This window comes from Anopheles cruzii, chromosome 3 (genome assembly GCF_943734635.1).
Source record: "Anopheles cruzii chromosome 3, idAnoCruzAS_RS32_06, whole genome shotgun sequence".
Classification (NCBI taxonomy): Eukaryota; Metazoa; Arthropoda; class Insecta; order Diptera; family Culicidae; genus Anopheles; species Anopheles cruzii.
Genome location: NC_069145.1, coordinates 68,397,141 through 68,416,632, shown reverse-complemented (window position 1 = coordinate 68,416,632; position 19,492 = coordinate 68,397,141). Strand labels below are relative to the sequence as shown.

At 54.3% G+C, this 19,492-nt stretch overlaps 1 long non-coding RNA gene across 1 annotated transcript in view; it reads right to left on the bottom strand.

Annotated features, from left to right (window-relative positions):
- Window positions 1–44: 44 nt before the first annotated feature.
- Window positions 45–19,492, bottom strand: part of LOC128274387 (uncharacterized) — a 30,484-nt gene continuing 11,036 nt past the window's right edge. The window contains exons 2-3 of the long non-coding RNA XR_008269301.1: window positions 12,036–12,121; window positions 45–137 (exon numbers count right to left, since the gene is read on the bottom strand). This is a non-coding gene — a long non-coding RNA (uncharacterized LOC128274387). The remainder of the gene's footprint in view (window positions 138–12,035; window positions 12,122–19,492) is intronic.

Sequence of the window (19,492 nt, the reverse complement as noted above, 5' to 3'; positions counted from 1 at the left end):
TGGTGCTGGTGGTGTTGCTCTCCGAACTCCGGGTGCGAAGCGAGCACTGCCGGTGCGTCCCGTCGTTCGCGAATTATGGCGGATTTGTCGTGCCGGGCGATGACTACGCTAGACACGCTAGGACTACGCGTTGGTATCTGCAAAGCGGAGAGAGAAGGGGGCACAGGTTAGTCACATGAGGACACGAGTTGACGTGAGTACGACGGAGGCTTCGGAGCCGGCCACCAGAGGGCCGCCGGCCGGATCGTAAATATGATCACCCAGCATAATGACAGTCTCTCCCTCTCACCCTCTCTCGGTTGGGCCACAAAAGCCAGGCCAGCACAATTATATAGGGAAGGGTCAAAAGGAGAAAACGATTGGAGCGAGGATCGTGGGCTGGCGGGGGCTTCTTAAGATGCTCAACATCCGCCTCCAGCCGAACGAAAGCCCCGCCGGGCGGGCGGGCGGTGGGCTGTTACTGGGTGAGATTCTTCTCACATCCCTCTCTTTCTCTGTCCGTGCCCCGTTCCGTTCCGCTACGATTCCACCAACGGGGCTGGGGCCGTGGCAAGAGAAATTGACGGCCAGCGACGGGCCGACTCGTCTACAACGATGATGATGATGAGGAGGATGCTGGCCAAGAACCCATCGCTCGCGGGGAGCCATCCATCGACGGAAAGCGGTTGACCCAAGAGGCGCGGCGTGACGCGGCGCGGGCCGGCCGGAGAATGTATTCAAATAACATCCGCTAGTTCAGGTTTTCAGCGGAAATTGATTTTTTTCCTGCTTCTTCTCTCTGTTGGAGGGATAAAAATATTTCTCTCTCTGCGCGTCTTCTTCTTTCGTTCGCTCGTTCGTTCTTTGTCCCGATCTCCGGCCGGGCCGAGATCTTGTTTCCTTTCAGAAGAACACCAGCTCCGGGAGTCCGGGACAAACCCCCGGAGACAGAGAGGGGAAGAGCAAGAGAGCTGGGGAAGAGAGAAAAGGAGTAGTGCCGCCGCCTCCGTGCCGGCGATCGGTTCTCGCTTCACCGACCGACCGAAGACGACGACGATGATGATGACGATGATCGCTCGTGTCTCGCTCGAAAGAGGTCGACCCCGGGCCTAAGCAGCCGCGCCGCTTTGCGTTGTGTTGTGTGTGCCTTGGCTTCATCCCATTTCCTGTGTGTGTCCGTGTGTGCCGTGTGTGTGTGTAGACCTCCTTTTCTCGTTGTCCGTGCCCGCGCGCGTTCGCAGCAGCACTATCTTCCTCCCGTTAATTATTTTTCTCATCATTGCTTTTTAAACACAGCGCGACCCGACCGCGCGACACGAGAAGAAGTCGGTGGTGCCCGCCCCGTGTTTGTTGAGTTGGTGTTGGGCGACCAACCCCGGCAAGCCCGTCCAGCAAGTGCAACGATCAGGCGCCCCATGCATACCCCAGCATCCTTCGGTGTCCGCGGTACGAGGAGCAACAATTATTGTCTCTAGTTTTGTGGATCCGGAGTTTCAGTTTATGTTTGCTAAAATATCTTCAACCGTTAGTAACGTTTGTTGTTGCATTCAAATGGCCTTAGATTGGCGGCTCATGGCTCTTAGACTCGTCGCAGTGAAAAACAACATCTAAATTCCCACTTACTCATCACCCGAGGGTGAACCTGAATCGCGACACGCTTCTTTTGCCTGCGACGATCACAGATCAGGTCAGGCCTCCGGAACTATCGGTATGGGAGGTGCTAGATGAGGGCTGCAGCAGGATACAAACAGAATGGCAAGTTGTTGATGGACCCAAACTCAACTGCGTCACCGATTCGGATCACCCGACGCGATTGCGACGCGAATACTCTAAGGAATCGGTTTCATCAGAAAGAGCGAGAGAGAACGAGAGTTCCGAAGCAAGTCACGCTGTGTCATCGATCACCGCGTGCGACGCATTGGAATTTCAAATTTAATTCGCTCCTTCCGGTCGCGTCCTGAGCGCGGAGTGAGCCAGGTTTTGGGGGGTTTTTCCGCAATACTTTCGAAACCGCGTCACGCCACGTGCCCAAGATCTGAATATCTGGTCGGTCTGGTGTGGTCGTTTTTTCGCCGGAAATACTCCTTCTCGCGTCCCCCGGGGGGGGGGTATTGCTCAAGCAGAATTGGGAAAATATTGATACGATCCGATCCGATCCCTGTGTGCGCTGGGGCAGCGGCTTGGTCCGAGATGTATTTGGTTTAACGGAAATAATAAACATCGCCCGTCATCGGCCAACACAATCCACCGTCCCCGCCTCACAACCTTCCCTTCCCTCCCCGGTGGAGGAACAACAGAACTTAGCGCGTTCGCGCGCACACAGGAAGAAGGTCTATTAATAAAAACCCGCGCGCGGTCGCACAACACAACAAGTTCATCGCTCATAACCCTAGAGAGGGCCTCCCACCCTGTGTGTGTCGTCCTTCCTGCGGCCTGTGTGTGTATGCGACGCGCGCAAGAAGATCGCGCAATCTTCGCGCGACCAACAATCGCAACAAGTGGAGACGGAGGGCGCGCGATTATTCCGTCCGTTCCGTTTTTCTTTCCCGCTGATTGCCCCATTCTCTGCCCTGCACACACACACACACACAGCAGTTCCTCAGGGCCTGATCGAGATGCACGCAGGCGCGCGCGCAGCGGGAGCAATCGCAGCACGGGAACCACGATCAGGAAGTGAGTATTAATGTTGATCTTCCTGCCTGCAGGCGACGGCGACGGCCATCGTGCGCCATCGCTGCGGTCTCCTCGGGGCCAGACACACACACACACACTCTCTGCAGGAGCGCATCCTTCTGCTCGCTGCGAATCTCAGTTCCTTTTCAGCGGACGCAGCAGGCGCAACAGTTTCCCACACACACGGGAACAGATGGTGGGGCGGCGGGGCAGGTCATCGGGAACGGACGGGACGTCGAGTCCTCCACCTGACCTGATGTCATCTCTCACAGTGGGCTCCGTCCGTTCCCAACACTCGCAGACCTCGGCAGAATGGAACGATGCAATGCAATCTTAGCCTGACCGGCCCTCATCCGGTGGGTGACCGGAGGGTGGTGCTCAATACTTATGGCCCTGTGGGGTGGTGAGGTATGTTGCCCCCCTCCCAAACCGGATGGAAGAAGGAGTTACAACGGCGAAGCAGAATGATCATACTTTGGCCCACGGTTTCAGTTCTCTCTCTCTGTGGTCCGGTTCCGAGTGAATATGACAGATGGGTGACGGGTGGAAAGCGGATACACAGAACCAAGAAGGAACGGGAAGGAGCCGGAGCCGGACCCACATTCCATGGCTCGGCGCGGAAGAAGACTCGGCAAAATCTCGGATCGCTCGGGCTGGGCAAAAGGAATGCACGAGAGGAAGTCCCTCCGGGCGCGTAAAAAACAAGGCGCACCGCAACCGACGAGGATCAGATTGTCCTGTGGCGGTTGCTTTCCGGTTTTAAGAAAGAAAGAGAGAGAGCGCGTGATTAAGCCGAGCGCCATGACGCGCCATAATAAACGGCCTCTCTTTCTCTCTGCGACATCCCCGCTCTTTGTCCACTCCCGAGTCCAAGCCATTTTTGGGGAACGGAAATTGGTGCCCTCTTTTGGGTCTTTCTTGGGTCGCGCATGAAATGGACCCCAACACGAGGTTGTGGTGGGGAAGGTGGGCTGGCAGCCGACCTGTGGAATGCCAGCCGGATTCGCCTTCCGACCGTTGAGAGCCTTTTTTCCACCCGTTCCCCCCCGCACACACAGAGAGTGGTCTCTATCTCTGGAGCTTCCTTCGCCTTCGGTTTGTGTTAATTTTGTGTTTTCCTCTATTAAGTGTGTTCTTTCCTGTTTTTACGACCCCTGGAGAGGGGATTGGGGCGGAGGGGGCCTCAGAAATGGGAAGAACCCCCATCATGCGCCACTGCTGCTGCTCCGAGCGATCGCCTTTCTTTGTCGAACTCACCTTCTTCCCCACTAAATATGCGGCCAGTCTCTCTCTCTCTCTCTCTCGCTCTCTCGTGCGGTGTCGCTCGCGGGTGTGTCTGGCTCGGATACAGAAGTGAAGTGTTGGCGCTTCGCAACAGGAGCATCGCCAGGAAGCTCTCCTCGATCGTGGCCCCCCACCGGCCTTTCTCTCTCTCTCTCGCTCATCTGCGAGACTTCCTGAATCACTGGAGGGCCCCGGACAATTAGGCGCGCACCCCGCATCTTATGGGATTCCTGTGGCCCGGGAGTGTGCGTGTGTGTGTGGCGAGGGATGGACTCTGATCGTTCACCGCCGCAGCCGCCGCCAAGAACCTGCTACCGGTAGCTGCTGATGGGATAGCAAGGCGAAGAGGAAGAAGAAACCCGAAGGGGAGCATAAAGGAGCACACGGTCGACCCACCGCTCCTGGACCTCATCTCCACCGGCCGCCCTGGCATGCCACAGCACAACCGGTTTAAACGGAAACTAAAATGATATTATAAATAAAGTTCGTACCCGGAGAGTGGAGAGCCGACGCCGCCGCCGCCGGCGGCGGACGCTTCCCGTCTTGGGGCCACACCTCCCCACCCAGCAGCCCACCAGCCTGCCCGATCTCCGCCCCTCTCCGGCGGGGGGTTCTGTTGCTTGTTATAATTATTTTTTCTTATGCTAAGAAAGCGCCGTTGCCAGCGGAAAGAGCTGTTTGCGCGGCGGCCCCCCCGCGGGCAGAAGAAGCAAGAAGAAGCGCGCGCAGCAAATCTTATCTCCGCGCGGATGAACGAATGAAGTTATAACTCCTCTCGTTAAGGCCCCGCGAGAGCTCGATCCTCGGGATGTGCTAAAATTGATCAAAAACGGGGGACCATCGATTTTGTGGAACTGAGCCGCTTCCGCCCGGCGATCGGCGAGAGTGGCGCGCGGAAAACGGACCGATTAAACGATGATAGCGATGCGCGGCACTGGTCGCGAAGTGGGGCCGTTCTTGGCCAGCTTCATCCTCCCCATCAGCCGAAAACCCATCTCCGGATCGAACGGCGCACCGGTAATTAACAGCGAAAGGACGCAATCACGGCGGTGGTGATGGGGGGGCAAAAGGAAGTCATTAAAATAAGTACAGCGGCAAGGTGAGGACGCAGACCGGATCATTCTGCCACGAGTGTGTAAACACTAAATACCGTGGAGCAGCATAAGGGGGGTTCGGGCAACGAGGACCAGTAGCAGCAGCAGCAGCAGCAGGATATTGCGAGCACTGATCGCGGTGGCGATGTAACGGTGGTTCGGTTCTGCGTCACAACATACATTAAATAAATGGCGCACCGAAGGTGTACACACACGCGCGTCCGTCCGTCCGTCGTTCTCTGGCCACTCTCTGAATATTTACAAAAATGCTAAACCCGCACCACCGGCGCAGAGATCCCGCAGAGCATTACACGTTCCGGGCCGGCAAACAGATTGCTTGAGATGAGAGATCCGGCGGTGGTCCCCTCCGTGCTTCAGGTGAAAACCGAAAATTGCACGACGACGACGCAAATTTCGGTAAAATCGCCCCAAAAGCGAATGTTTAGAATGTCCGGCAACTCATTAAAATCAAGCGCCGGGTGGGGAATTGATTTGGTTTTTTTACGGTCGCTACGGTGGAAAGGTATTTTCGACCGATCGACGACGAGAAGCAGCAGTGAGGCGTGCTCCGAAAAGCGTACACACAGGAAGTGCGCGTTAGAAATGCGGTGGCCAACGATGAGAGGCCGGGAGATGGGTGGCTCCCTCCCTTAATTGGGTACCGGAGGGAAAGGCTGCGAGCGGGCGCGATAACCGAATATATTTACGCCGTTTCCGTTCCGATGTTTAGTTTAAAAGGCTTTCATTTTTCCAAACACCATCTCTGGGAGGGATGGTTTCAAACATCAAATTCCATACGCCCTGTGGTCCACTCGAAGGTTACACCAAGATCACTTCTCGGAGCGCACATCTGAGGATCAAGATGGACTCGGAGTGTCTGGTGAACTTGGTGGGATCTGCTGGGGGTTATCCACTATGAGCTACTGGACAAGCAGCGGACGATTAACGTGGTCATTAAAATCTTGGCCTACACCTAGTGAAATGGAAGTTACAAAAGGCCAAACGACAGTCCCCAGTTGGGATGCTTTGCATTAATAACCAATCTCGTGGACACACGGCAACAACAACGTGTGACGCTACCTGAGACAGGCATTCAGGAAGCAAACGGATTAGGCGCGACTTTAGGAGGCGGCCCAAAGAACGCCAAGCGCGGTCGCTTCCCATCCCTCCCTATTCTCATCTCATTTGCATATCTCGTTAAGCTGGCGATCGTGGCGGCTGACTGCCAGAGAGAGAGAGAGAGAAGGAGAGAGAAAGAGAGGTTCATGCGCTCCACAAAGCGCTTCTGTGAGCGCCAACGCCAAGCACGCCTCGGAGGAGATGCTGTCTGGCTGGTTGGCTGGTCTGGGGGGTGGTTAAAGAGAAGAGCATCTCCGAAACCACCCGTCCCGGCTGGTGGTGCCCGTTTCACGCATAGTAATGCGCTGCGCATCCGTTAATCTCTCCGGCTCATCTCCTTCCCCGGTTTCCTTCGTGCGCCCGGAGGGAACGTTTAGCGGCACCGAGACTTTGAGCGATCGGTTTTTTTGTTGTTGCTGTTACAAAGATCCTCTTTTACGTGCGCGCGAGAGAGAGACCCAACTCACCACCGAGATTTGTAGGGTGCGTGTGTGTGTGCGCTGCAGGTCCGGAGTCTGGTGAACAAACAACACCCCGAGACCCAGCGGAGAGATGCTGCGCTGGTGGCTGGTTCCCATAGAACTTCCCCGTTGTCTTGCGTGACGTAACGGTCGGTCTCCAACATCTTCGCTCGACACACACCCGCGCCATGAGTGGGACACACACCTACACACACGGCCAAACACCCGGAAGCAGCGTGGTGGCGTGAAGCGAAAAAAAATGCGACGATGACGCGGATTTATGTGCCTTCGGCTCGGGGCGCGGGTTGGGTTGCGAGAGTGTCAGGCAATATTCGAAGTGCGTTAATTATATAGGCAACGGAGGAGTTTATAAATCGATGACTGCGGAAGTGATGCTGGATGATCCCCCCGATGCCGACCGAGGATCGCGATGCTGATGTAACTTGCCTTTTGGGTGACTCACAGCGAGAAGTGGCCCGTTTTGGCTTTCGATTTGGCCCTCAGATCAGAGATCGCGCCATAAATGCCCTTGTTTTGGTTACTTTGCCTCACACAACAACGTCACCAGACGATCGGTCAGTATCGCCCATTGAAAGATCATTAACCATTCGAAGCGAACACAGGACCGTGTGCTATTTTTATGGTCACTTTACGCACCATTTGAGCGCTTCGTCCGTCGATCATCGGTGAGTTCGATGATCCTGACCTCGGTGATCGACTTGAGTGTCAAAAATCCGTACGCTCCCTCCTAATAAACCTAGTCGAGAAATAATTAGGCCATCGTCTCAGAGTCACATCCATTTTATAGCGTCTCCCGGAGCGGGAAAGATTACGTCAATGAGCGGGGGGGGAGGTGATCGGGTAGCTGGTGAAACAACGCGGCCACTCGAGGATCGTGGTATGATGATTGTTCCGCTCTCAGCGACGACGTTGCAGCTGCTGTGCGCGCGTGCGTCGTAGTGAGAAAGATGATAACGCCCGGCCATTGTGAAGGAGCATTACGCCACTGACCGCATCGCGATCGGATCGGGTGGGGATCAAGCAGCGCAACAAACGCTCTTGCTCTCTCGCTCTGTCTCTGCGATTGGACACGGCGCGTAACGATCTCCGCACAGCAGCAGCAGCGGCAGCAGCGAGTAGTGTGTGTGGTTGGTGAAAGAAAGTGCCGAGGAAAGGCAAAGGGTCCGGCGGAGGAGTTGGCGAGCGCACCCGGCCACGGTTACGTCATGGGCTTCAGTTTTCGTTTTCCGTTCGTCCGTCAGTCTCCAGTTTGTGGCACACACTCACACACGGGAAACGAAAGACACGGTCGACACGCGGTGCAATTATGCACCGCGAGCGCAGCCCACGGCACCACCGTGGCGATTGGCCGCGGCCTGGTGAAAAGTCGGTCAAAATTTTAAAATTCATATAACACGATTGAGTAACAACAACAACAACACCGGAGACAGCGCACCGCGCGCGATGACAGCAAACGAGTTCCGTGAGTTCCCACGCAGCGATCGGGGCCGCAGCAGACTGTGATTTTCCACCGGTTCCGCCGTGCCACGCGTTCCGTTCATCATTCAGCGGCCTCCCGCGATCACGTAATTCATCGATTACGCACGGTCCGGTCGATCGATGGAGTGCGTTTGATGAGTCAATTTTTCTCATCGCTCACCGCGATCGGCGTGAGGTGTGATCGATCGAGCTCACCTCGTTTCGCTGACTGATGGGGGGAATGTAACGCACCTAATTTATATCGGAATCGCACAGGATCATCTCCCCGTTTCTTGGGAGGATTCGGGTTCGGAAAACAGAAAGAAAGCAGCGATCTGATCGAGACACACGACCTTGGCGGCGAGTAGTGTGGTGAGTGAACTACTCACAGACTTCTCACCACGCGTGCCGTGTTTGACAGCTCGTTGGGCAGTTTGTTTTGTAAACAAAACGGGCGCAGTCTCCAAATATAAATGCATGTGCGTGGCGGGTGGTATTTCCGTAATGCGCAAACAGCATACAGTGGCCAGGCCCGGCCGACGGGCCCCCCACACACAGCATCATCTGCGCCGCCCCGCTTGTGTCTGGGGCTTGCGATTGGAACGAATGGAATGTATTTGCTTCCACCACCACCGAACACGGTTTCACGAATTTCACGGAGAATTGTGAAGAAAATTAATGGCCAACCGACCACGGCGACGTACACATCCGGGAAGCTGGGCACCCGCCGGGGGGATAGGAGATAAATCCTCCGATCGTAGCGGAGCGCGCTCGTTGGTTACGACGGCCCGAAATTTCCTTTCACTCCGAGCGAGCGAGCGAGGATGGGCCCCGCGGGGCAATTAATGGGCCGGAAGACGCTGTCGAACGTCGTGGTCGTGTGTACAGGGCCCCGCTCCGTTCGTCGCTCCAACACATCCCCTCGTCGGCGGATTGGATTCGAGGTCAACCGGTTGTCGCGCGGGCACGAGAGAGAGAGAGCCGGCCCTCCCGCCGGTCGCGGGCCGGAAATGGCAAATAAAAGTTAATATTTCAATTTTTCGAACCCACTCGTTTAGCCACCACCACTCCACCTCAAAGGGGGGAGCGCTCCATTCCTCCCCTTCTTCCTCTCCGACGGCTAATTAATGCAATCAACACTCAGCTCGCCGGGCCGCCGTTCGGGTCCTTTCGGCGTCCATTTCTGTTGTCTTTCTCCAACGGGACAGGAAATGGTTCGTTCGTTACATTCTCGTGCGGCGGACGGCGGTTTTCGTCGACACACCGATGATGGCTATCTCTGCGGTCACAACGCGCGCCGGGGAATCGCGCGGACGGGCTGCTTCGGTGGGGATCAAAAATCAATTTCCTCAATTTATCGCACTGCGGACCACAGTCACCAGTCACCGCACACACACACAGAGGGACTGACCCCGGACGCGACGCGGTGCCGTACAGTTGCCTGGGTCGCCGGGAGAGAAGGGTTCATCATCACGGGCGGGAAAAAATGGCAACCGGATATTACCTCCTCTCGGCCATACCATCGTCCCCTCGGAGCGAGACGAAGGATTCAAAGTTTCAGTTCAGAAACGTGTAAATAAAGGAAGGCGGCTCTCCTGGGGGCGAATATGCTTCCCCGGGGGGGCCTCGGGGCCAAGGGGAAGGAAGCGAACCGAAATACAGGAAATGGAAACCGGACCAGACCTGGGGGTTGGGACCGACCCCCAATTCACATTATGCACGCGAGATGCTACTTTTGAATGGCCATTTGGAGCGAATAATCCCCCTTGGGTTGATGATGGGTCAGTGTGTGTGTGTGTGTGTGTGTGTGTGTGTGTGTGTGTGTGTTAGGCACTGGGAAGTGGGTTGGATGCGTGCAAACAAAGAACACAACAAAAACATGCCCCACACACACACATAATGCACCTACGAGGGCGCGAGTCTTTCTCTTCCGAGAGCCTCTTCCCTTTTGGTGCGTTCATCGTGGCGTAAAATGCATCGCGCGAAGTGGCCAACAGTTCCACCAGGCCCCCCACCGACCGCCACACAATTATAGCACAGAAAGGGAAACTCATTTTCATACATTTACTATTGTTTCCACGGCAGGTTTCCAGTGCTTTTTCGCCCAAAACTGGCCCCATTCCGGGGAGGATTTTCGCTATTTTGAATGTTTTATATAAAGGTTGCCGCGGTGGTCGCGGTTTTTACTAACCACCAGGAACAGGAACAGGATACGCGGCGCCCACTGCCTAATGTGGAGAGGTTTTGGTGTGCGTGGTTCGCTTCCGGTTGCCTACCCATTTGCGCGTCCTTTTCGATTTGTGGAACCGGAAACGGCATGCACACACACCGGAACGATAACGTGGTAATCGATATCGCGCGCCCACACGCCATTATTCTGCCCCCGCGACCGACGGGGACACGGGACGTAAAACGCTAAATTAATGATGACACAATATTGGCGACAGATGATTATATGAAACGGTGCTGTGGGCCCGGAAGTCGGTCCCGCTTGGGGAGCATACATAAATCGATGCCGGGTGCGGCGGGACAGCACAAAAAAAAAGGGCTGGTAATCCGGAACACGCCCGAGGTCCGGAAATGGGAAAACTCGCTGACCTCAAAGCGGCTGCGGTGCTGCTGCTGCTCCACATCGGTACATCCGCCGTTCAGAGCGCGCCAAGCGGAAGCGTCGCGCGAAAGGAGGAAGATTTATGGACCCCGGAAGCGATAAGTTCTTGTGGCCGCGCGACGACGATTCTCGTGCGTAAAAAGATCGCGCGCGATACGGCACAACAAGAAGCAAGCACCATTCGCTTTTAAAGTGTCTCCACATCGGGCGGCCCATAAAGGCGAAGAACCCTCTCCTAGTAGGCGAGGCGTGAGCGTGAGAATCGCCGTTGCTCACTCTCACTCACTCAGCTCACCATCCTCCGTGGGAGCTGCCGATCGATCGTTCGCTCGTTCGCGGTTCGAAGGTCGTTCGTTCGCTCGGCAACAGGGTGATCGTCGATATATTTACTTCCGCTTTGTTTGGCCGCACACCGGCCGGAATAAGGAAGAAGGAAAACGAACACACACACACACACAGGCAGCACCGAATCGAACGGGGCGCCGCGAGCATGCAAAATCCACTGCTCCAGCAGCGGAAGTCACGACCGAAAGCGCGGCTAAGTGGTTTGGGGCTGCCGTTGGGAATTAACACAACGGTACACCGCAATGTAGTGTGTGTGTTTCGTCGCCTACTTTGTTACTGCCCAGTTGTGTGTTGGCGTCCCTTTCTATCGCGGAACCACCGCGGAACGGTGTCTTACGCGGCGCAATCCGTGGCGACGGCGGCGAAGACTCTATCGGTCGATGGTGGCGCCAGTGGCACTGTTGCGACATACATCGTGCCTCACACACACGCACACACAGACGGACAGATTAGCAAACTGGTGGGTGGTGGTTTGAAATTGTTTGTTTTTGTTTTGTTTCCATCGCCGTTTTTGCTGCGTTCGCAGCGACTCCTCGGACGCGGATCGCGATCGATGGCGATTAAGACGATCGCGGAAAGCGTTAAACCCGAAAGAAATTATCCAAGAAGGAGAGGCCGATCTTTGTGAGCGACCTCAAAAGAAAAAAGAGTGAGAGGGCGAACCAACTAATAAAAAACTCCACCACCAATAAACCCAATTAGGGCGGGCAAAAGAGCGCCGGCGGTTCCGGTGATCCCCACCGGAGTTAGTTTTCTTTTCCGCTTCTCGATTTCTTTGTCGCCTTCGTTTCGCGTGACATCGCTGTGGTGTGGTTGCGTGGCAGACGGAAGTGCCAGGCGGCACTGATTAAAACACACACACTCATGCGCGCTCGCCCCAAATCTTAATATGCCCGCTTGGCAAGACTTAAAAAACGGCCGATTCTTTGGGGCAAATGGGGAAAAAACTGATGGAATACGAAAAATGTTGTATCATCCCCGGACACTTACCGACTTTCTCACAGACTGCGTTCCGGTTCGGTGGCGGCAATGATGTGCCTCGCCATCGGCCGCACGTCAATGCGCTCCGTCGAGTCCTGGCGAAAAGGAGATAATTATGATACAAAATTAGAAAATTGCAACCGAGCAGCGGGAGGATCGGTGAAAGAACCGTCCGCGTAATGAAGCTTGCGCATCCGACACGACCGAAAGAGACACTCGACTCGAGGAGTCGGTCGGCCGGTAATTAAACATGGAGGCCTCTACTGAAAGCCACACTCAGTTGGCGACGGATTTCTTAACCGCCCCAGGTAGACTTTTGCGTTTACACGATTAAGCACACACGTGCGGACCGGTCCTGCCCCGCATGGATATCCCCCGAATGGCGAATGTGTAGCGCATAATTTAATAAGCGCACCACATCTCTCGTTAGAACTCCGGTGCGCGCTTCCAAAAGTGGGTCCTCTCTCGGGATCCGATGAAAAGTGTGACGAACATTAATTACTGGCGGTCCGGACGGTGGCCCGGACCACCCCCAGCACCACCGCACCGCGCCCATCAGTGCCCCGGTTGCATTATTATTATTTTTTAATTTAATATTTCCTTCCTCTCGACGACGGGACAACCACAAGTGGCCCGCGCCGCAGTAGCGGCCGCAAAGTTGCCGCTCGGGCGATCAGAGAGGCCGGGGGTCAGGTCAGGTCATCGGGCGCGATGCACCAGCATCCTGCGGCACTTCAAAAACCCCACTCACTGTGTGAAAGACGCCAAACAGGAAGCGAAACGTCGGCCCGTGCGGTGACTCTTCACAGCGAAGACGCGGAAATATGATTCGCATCACACGCGACCGACGGTGGCGGAACATTGCGGACTGACTGTGACTGGCTGCCACCCACTCTGCGTCGTGCACCACCCGCACCCCGGGGCGGGTCCCTAAAGGGTGGTGAGTTTTATAAATAGAGGCCGTGTGTTTTCGCTTCCATCACAAAATTGTGGCTTCCTCCTGCACCACCCGTGTTACATACCACCCGCCACCACCATCACCCGGACACGGTCCGCGTTCCCCCCCTTCGGCAGGGATGCCGCGCGAAACGGAAGCCATAGGCCGGCCCGTCTGACTGACAGGCAGAAAGTCAGCGGAGCGAACATTTCTTGCGCTGCAAACTGCAATCGGAAGTGTCTGCGTGTGTCTGGGTGTGTGTGTGTGTGTGGTGCACGATGCGGGCGGCCGCTAGAACGCCGACGACGGTCAAGAACGACCGGCGGCGGCGGCGGTAGCGAATGGGAAAACCGAAATGATTCACGACATTTTTAGCTCCTTCGCCGGGTTAGGTCATAGACCACAGTGTGCAGGAAGCAAACAGGAAGTGGACACCACGGTGAGGCCGCCGTCACACAGCCACAGACCCCGCATCAACACTCCCTCGCCGCGCTTACGAGGGCGGCTTAGGCAGAAGAGAATTGGCCTGGCCGTAAGAAATCGGACACCGCGCCACCAACCAGAGCGTGATTAGCATAAATAAATTAGCATGCCCCCTCCTTCCGTTCCCCGATTGGCACACTAGGCGGCCGAATGTAGGTTGCGCTCGTGTGCATTTCCGGGTGGTAGCAGGAGACGGAAGTGAAGCGCCCCGCGTGCGCCGTCGTGCACGTTTCCATAATTCATACCCCGCGCGACGGCGCGAGGAGTGCAGGAGAATGCTGTTGCTGTTGGCCGGCCAACTCCAAGAGACGCCGCCAGCGGCCTAAGCAGCCCCAGGGTGGTCTGGGTGGCCAACAGGCTTCGGCGCGCGTGTGCTGAGGCGCTCTCGCTTCCGGTTACTAATTCCCGCACGTTTCGCAGGGATTAGAAACGAAGGGCGCCGGCCCCGGCCGGGGCGAGGGGAACCGCAAAAACTGTAACTATTAAAGTTTTTCCCCTCTTCTTTTTTTCGCCTGCTTCACGAGGCTGCAGTATCTTCACCCGTTTTGTTGCCACCGCACATATGCGCCGACGACAAACAAAACAAGACGGCCGACGGATGGGGAAAAACGTTACCCACGAGGTAACGGCTTTATTACGGGGCCAAACAGGAAGCTCCCCGAAATCGAACAAAAACACGACACACGTGGCGATACGCGGCGGCGGGGTGATTCTTCACCCCTAAAAAGACGGCGGAAGTTTTGCGCGTCCCAAGGCCAAACGTGTAATTAGTTTCCAACAAGCTTCGCGAAGTTAATGTGACCCCCAGGTGGGGTTCCGTTTCGCAGTCCCCCCCGCTGTCAACAGGTGTGTGTGTGCGGCGTGTTTTTTGGAAGGCAAAAAAAAATAGAACGACCAAAAGTGACGAACTGTCTGCGTTCGAATACTTAAAATGTGCCGGAACCCCGTCGTGGCACATTATAAATTCTGTTCTGTATCTGTCCTGCACAAGTCCTACATAGCAACGGTTAAAAAAAGCGACGACCTGATTGGTTGAACGCCGGGGGTTCTCATCACGATACCGTTGAAGTGTGTGTCAAAAACTCTGCTACCCAACTCCGTTTGCTAGACATACCCCAACTATTTCTGGGATCATCTTCGGGGAGATCTTGCCCAAGAATCAAGAATTGCGAGTAGTCAAACAAGCTGGCTACAACAAGCTTCAACGTGATACTTATATTTCGGATCATCCGCCAATGGCTACTTTGATCCTTTTTTGTGCGGCGCTATCCCTATCAAAGTTGTGGCAATTGTGCAGGGTTGTGTAGTAGGGTGTTGTTCAGGGTTGGCACATATCGATCGAAGCACCTTTGCAGTTCCTGGTTACTGGTCAAATATCCAGTGGATTGCTAGCGTGTACCACTTACGTGGTCTGTTCAATGGTCTGTATTCATGAATATCTATTTTGTAAGTAATCCCCATCAGATATTGTGTACACTTGTGACAGTGTTTTTTTCCAATCCACGAATCCCTTCAAAAAATCATTATTCGTGATCTTGTTCAGCTCTTTCGTCGATGCCCCTTCAGTTTCCGGAACAAGAAAAAGTCACATGGGGCCAGATCTGAGAAATTTGGTGGCTTTGGCATTATTAGTGTGTTGTATTGGCCGAAAATTCGGCCAGAAAGATTTTTTCGATTCTTTGCTATCCATTTTTTGGAGTAGACAAACGATCGACGATGAGCCAAAACATGTCCAAGCAAAACAGCTGTTAAAAATTGATTAATCACTACGAAAATGAGAAATGCTACGAACTAAGAGAAATGCTTCTTCAACAATTGCTCAGAATATTTGAGCAAAGAACGGATCGTGCCCGGACGAGGAACCCGGTACTCGTGTTTATCAAGGAAGCAAATCGCAACCCGCTGATTAGATTACCATCTCCCCGGGGGCCGTGAGATGTGTGAGAGCAAGAGAGACAGCTTGGAGCATCTTCGCCGTGTGAGTTTCGTACGATTACGAATGCGGAAATGGGCACCACACCGCCGGCCGGCCGTCCGTTCGTCTCCTCTATCGATTTGAATAGAGGGCAGAGCAAACAGAAGAGAAAAAAACCAAACCCTCAGCGCTAGCGCCGCGTCAACAAACAGGCAGCCACCCAAGCCGGGTTCTCGGAGAACGAGGATCGGAGTTCCGCGTTTCGCTTCTCTCTCGTCCGATTGTTTTTTCCAAATAAATCATAATCAGCGAAGATCGGCGAGCGCCGCAAATGTCAAAACACCACCCGGCGGCGACGATCTTATCCCCCGCAGAACCGGACAAGCACACAAGTGTGATCTACACACTCACACACTGACACTCAGCTAAACATCGTTAGATCCCGCGCACCGGTTGGCCCTTATTAAGCGGCACGGAAGCGCACCGGGCGCGCAGCAATAAACCGCCGGCGCGCCCCACCACCACCGAACGGTGACACAAAATTCCGGTTTCCAGCGCTGGCGGCTCCACTCCTTCGCGAACTGATTGACGCACGTATCCCCCCGTCCGTTCCCTCCGCCGCACGCAAGGAAGTTGCACCGGAGAACTCGCGACTTGCAGCAATCGCGTTCGGGCCGAAAGAACAAGAATGTCAGGCGGGCGCAGGGGGCTGGTTGCGGTGTATGTGCTCTCGAAACCTGTTTGCAGATCGCTGTGTATTCGCAGTAGCACCAGAGCACCGTGTGTCGGTAAGCGCAAGCAGGAAGTAATCGAAATGCCCACTCCGTGGTGTGTCCCCCCACCGGGCGAAGGCGATAACTGTACAACGGCACCACCGCCGTGTGTAGTTGCCACGAACAACAACCGCCACTTGGCCACAAATCAAGCGGGGGCTCCATCTCAGCTCAGGCGCAGCAAGCTGTTCTGGCGAGACCGGCCAATAAATTGCTTCATCATCGATTCACGCCTTCACGCGGGGAGTGGGAAGGGGTGCAGAATTCGGAACCGGAAACCGGAAATACTAGGGTGTTCATTAAGTTTCGCGGGTCGATAAGTCGATAAGCACACATTTTTATGGTTTGAAGGAGACTCCAATTTATAAGTTCCATCCCTGAAGTGAGAAACTGGAAGCGCAAAATACGCTTCCGCAGCTGTTATGACGTCATCATTTGAAGAAAAACGCTTTTCACGGATGTTTTTTTTAGATCTGAAAACAGATGGAAGTTGCTAGGAGCCAAATCTAGTAAATACACGGTGCATACTGCAACAATTCGAACTTTAATTCATGGATTTTTGCCATCTTCAAATTGCTCTTGTGACACGGTGCATTGCCCTGAAGAAAGAGGATGTTTTGTTTTGGAAACCTGCTCTTTTTTCACAAGTTTTCTCTTTCAATTGGTCGAAAAGGTTACAACAACAATCGAAATTTATTGTTTTACCAGTTTGCAAGTAATCCGCTAGCAAAATTTCATTCGCACCCCACAAAACTGATGCTAACACCTTTTTGGGCGATTTCTGGACACGAGCTCGTTTCGGAGCCGAAGAACCAGGTTTACACCACTCTTTAGCCACTTGTTTTGACTCAGGATCATAGTGATAGACCCAAGTCTCATCCACAGTGATGATTCAATGCACAAAATCCACTTTACCTGATCGAAAAAGCTCAAAAACTGTTGTTAAGAAAGACGCATTCGAATGCGTTTTTAGCGAATGCGACACCCATTTTGCAAACAGCTTTCAGGAACCAAAAACTTCAGTCAAAATATTGGTTATACTGCTCAATGAGATGGCTAGGCCTTATACTAAATCTCTTTCAGTGATTCGACGACTTTGTAATACGATATCTTGTATTTTTTTACGATTTCAGGTGTTGTGTCTGTTTTTTTACGTTTTAAACTCAAAACCCCTTTTTAAACCCCCTAATTGAAGGTGAAGAGTCCTTATACATTTTCAATATTCGTTCATAATTTTCCATTGCTTTTAAACCATTCAAAAATAAAAATTCAATCACTTCGCCATACTTGATTTTTTCCCATTGCAAAAATACTGTGACATTGTGTTACTAAATGGCTTGTAAAAAAAAATTAAGTGACCGATTGAAATGAAGCTTTACATACGTTTCATATGAAGATATCACCCAAAAACTTTAGGCTCGTTTAGGCAGCGCCCTCAGGCATCGACCCGCAAAACTTAGTAAATAACCTAGTAAATCCCGATCTTTAAAACGGCCTCAATCTCTGTTAAGCAACACTTTTTCGGGTTCGCAATCGTCGCAATTTTACTTCTCACACACACGCACTGACCGGGATTTCGCGCTGCGTGCGTGCGGCGGCGGAGATCGGAACATGTCCTTGAAGCGCGAGACGACGCGACGAACGCCACGCAGTAGCAGCGCGAGCCAATTTCCGTTATTTGTTGTCTTCGACGCGGCGCGCGGCGCGACAAGGTGATTTTCGGGGAGGCTATTGAACTGTGCGCCTGCACCGCCTTCCGTCCGCCCTCGTGCCACCCTAGAACCAGACATCGGTGGGTCGGCACCACAAGGCAATGATGGGGGGGGGATCGATCCGTCACACGGCGCCTCGCTCGGGTATCGTCGGAAGATCTAATCATAGGAAGCTGCTGCTGTGTGGCCCGAGCGAGAGAGCGAGACAGAGCGCGCCTTCTTCGATGAGAGCCGCGGGTGGCAAATCTAGACGAAATGCGCGCGCGAGATGGGCACTCACAGCATTGGCCGCCGACGGTGGAGCACGTGGAGAGCGCACTCGCCGGTCGAGAGTGCCGTCACCGCAACCTGTTGCCGCCACCGAACCGGTGCGCGGTACTTGTTGCCACACACCTTGGCCACCGAATCGTTTCGTTATCATCCGCGAGCTTGTTGTGATCCTTTTTTTCGGATCGTGGCTCCCCGTCGGTGGTGCGTGTGTTTTGTTTGCTCGAATTTTGGAGCCACGGCGCGCGGGGTGCTGGGGGCCGCACCCTGTTTGTGCTGCTACGTGCCCCACCACCACAAATTGTTAGGTGGCCACCAGAGAGCAGCGCTAGAAGCGACATAGTCAGCCACGGCGACGCGCGGCGCGGTACGTGAAGGAATGTGGGCTCCCGTGCGCGGCGGGAAGAGGAAGCAGCTTCACACACGCGCGCCCGCCAGCCATTTGGCCATTATCGATAACCATTTTTTTTCCTTTGGTTTTTTTTTGGGCTGATCCGCCGCAAGTTCTTGAGTTCCGTGGTACGCGCGCCGCGCGTGTTTAGAAGCCATTTACGGCGGAAGAGTGGCGTTGAAGAAGCACCACCACGGGGAGCGGCGTTAGTTGGCCGTTTTCCTATTTGAAAGCTCCGCTTCCCTAATTACGATCGCCGGTCCCGCGCGCCCGGACGAAACAAGGCTTTCGCCTTCGCGCCGGGGCCGGAGCGGCCCTCGTTAAATTCGTTTCAGCTTCGTCTTCACGCTAAGTGGTCTTCCGGGGAGGGGGGCCCAGCGGTGACGACCACAGCATCTATCCAGCCCGCCAGCCAACTCGTTCTGCTTTTCTCCAGTTTCTCCTTCCTCAGCCTTCCTGTTTTCGTGGTTCGTTCGCATTCTAAACACAGTCCAAAAAATGCCCCGAGATGGCCCCAAAAAAAAACCAAGAAGAAGGCTGATCACCTTTCTCTCTGTAATCAGCTTCGGAACTTGGGCCGGCAGAAGGGTTAAGCGCAGGGCTCCTTGAGACCGCCCGTTTGAACCCCGGCCTTAAGCGGCCGCAGCCAGCAGTAGTCTTCTCCGGGAAGCTCTTTTTATATGATGTGGGGGGTTTTTAGATAAGTTCTGGCCAACACCCGCGCGCGTGCAAGAGAGAGAGAGGTAATGAAAGGCTTCGCGCGCATCATTAGCCTTGAAATGTCAGTAACCTCCCCATCGCATCATGGCGCTGTTGCTTTCTACTTCGGGCGAGGTGAAATGTTGTTCGTAAGCTACAGGATATGGGGAAAATAAACCATTTCGACGATCGACGATTGCCCCTAACTTGCTCGAACGTAAGCTCCCCGTAAGAAGACTGATAAGCGCGGGTGAGGGGACGCGGCGGGGTCGTCTGGCAACACTGATCG